Genomic DNA, 2,500 nt, shown 5'->3' with positions numbered 1-2,500 from the left:
TGCAAAAAATCTCATCAAAATTCGATGTCTAGAGCAAAAAAAGGCCATTATGACTCCTCGATTCCCACCGATGCCCCATGCCATGCCCATCGATGCCCCATGCGATGCCCACCGTGCCCCATGCGATGCCCACCGTGCCCCATGCGATGCACACGATGCCCACCGATGCCCCATGCGATGCCCACCGATGCCCCATGCGATGCCCACCGTGCCCCATGCGATGCCCACCGATGCCCCATGCGATGCCCACCGATGCCCCATGCCATGCCCACCGATGCCCCATACCATGCCCACCGTGCCCCATGCCATGCCCATCGGCTTTGCCATCATGCCCAAGGATGGCAAAGGGGTTAGTCTCCATGAAATTATGTTTGTGGACCCAATATAAGGTGTAGCACTTGTAGTGCCCATCGTTGGGGCATCCGTGTGCCATGCCTTGCCTCGTTGGGGGCATCCGTGTGCCATGCCGTGCCTCGCCGCCCCACCACGTACGCATTTTGCCGCAATTTCGTGCAATTTCCGTGCAACATAAAGTTCCAAAAAATCACATGGATCATTTTAAAGCATTCCCAACAAAAAAAACCAACCTCCAACCCATTTCCTATTTTATATGAATTTTTCTTAGTTTTTCGGCAAAAAAATTATAAAAAATTCTATGTTGCTCCAAAAATTACAAATCCAATTCCATAATGTTCTACCCATTTTTCTAAGCATCCCTGCAAAAAATCTCATCAAAATTCGATGTCTAGAGCCAAAAAAATGGCCATTATGACTCCTCGCTGAAATTGATATCTGAGCCTGCCAGAAAGAAAATGGCTAAATAAGCTCTTTAGGGGGGTGGTACCTGCCTGCTTCAACAGCGAGCCCCCCCCCCGGCCTGCCAGCGCTGCCCACACCCCCCAGCGGGGGTGTGGGCACAATGGCAGGTCTCGTCGGCAGGTGGGGGCCACCATGCACCGGTAACGGTGCCGGGTGGGCCCCACCGTCGGCGACCAGCAGGTGGGCCCGGGGGGGCGGGGCTTGGGCGGTGCGGTGCGGTGCGGGAAAAAAAGCGGAATGTGTGGGCTTGTCCGGTTCGATCGATTGCTTCGTGTGGCTATTGCTATGGTTCTGCATGCTGCGGCATTTGTGGGCGATGCTTCTTCATGGATGCTTATTCGGTGACTGTTGGGGGCGCTGCCTGAAACGGGGGACGAAGGACACCTGCACTCGTGCGGGAGTCTCTCTGAACCTTGCTTGGGGGGCAATCTCGGTGGGATCCGGGTGGGTGTTTGTGCGGGGTATATGCTTCTTCATGGATGCTTGTTCGGTGACTGTTGGGGGCGCTGCCTGAAATGGGGGACGAAGGACACCTGCACTCGTGCGGGAGTCTCTCCGAACCTTGCTTGGGGGGCAATCTCGGTGGGATCCGGGTGGGTGTTTGTGCGGGGTATGCTTCTTCATGGATGCTTGTTTGGTGATTGCTGGGGGCGCTGCCCGAAATGGGGGACGAAGGACACCTGCACTCGTGCGGGAGTCTTTCCGAACCTTGCTTGGGGGGCAATCTCGGCGGGATCCAGGGGGGTGTTTGTGCGGGGGTATGCTACGGTGCCTAGGCATGCAGCACCATGTCGGAAACTCGGAATGTGTGGGCTTATGCGGTGCGATCCATTGCTTCATATGGCTATTGCCATGGTTTTGCATGCTGCGGCATTTGTGGGCGATGCTTCTTCATGGATGCTTGTCTGGTGACTGTTGGGGGCGCTGCCTGAAATGGGGGACGAAGGACACCTGCACTCGTGTGGGAGTCTCTCCGAACCTTGATTGGGGGGCAATCTCGGTGGGATCCGGGTGGGTGTTTGTGCGGGGTATGCTTCTTCATGGATGCTTGTTTGGTGACTGCTGGGGGCGCTGCCCGAAATGGGGGACGAAGGACACCTGCACTCGTGCGGGAGTCTCTCCGAACCTTGCTTGGGGGGCAATCTCGGTGGGATCCGGGTGGGTGTTTGTGCGGGGTATGCTTCTTCATGGATGCTTGTTCGGTGACTGTTGGGGGCGCTGCCTGAAATGGGGGACGAAGGACACCTGCACTCGTGCGGGAGTCTCTCCGAACCTTGCTTGGGGGGCAATCTCGGTGGGATCCGGGTGGGTGTTTGTGCGGGGTATGCTTCTTCATGGATGCTTGTTTGGTGATTGCTGGGGGCGCTGCCCGAAATGGGGGACGAAGGACACCTGCACTCGTGCGGGAGTCTTTCCGAACCTTGCTTGGGGGGCAATCTCGGCGGGATCCAGGGGGGTGTTTGTGCGGGGGTATGCTACGGTGCCTAGGCATGCAGCACCATGTCGGAAACTCGGAATGTGTGGGCTTATGCGGTGCGATCCATTGCTTCATATGGCTATTGCCATGGTTTTGCATGCTGCGGCATTTGTGGGCGATGCTTCTTCATGGATGCTTATTCGGTGACTGTTGGGGGCGCTGCCTGAAACGGGGGACGAAGGACACCTGCACTCGTGCGGGAGT

Source organism: Ziziphus jujuba, chromosome 7 (assembly GCF_031755915.1).
Source record: "Ziziphus jujuba cultivar Dongzao chromosome 7, ASM3175591v1".
Classification (NCBI taxonomy): domain Eukaryota; kingdom Viridiplantae; phylum Streptophyta; class Magnoliopsida; order Rosales; family Rhamnaceae; genus Ziziphus; species Ziziphus jujuba.
The sequence above is the reverse complement of the archived record's forward strand: the minus strand, read 5'-3'. Positions refer to the sequence as shown.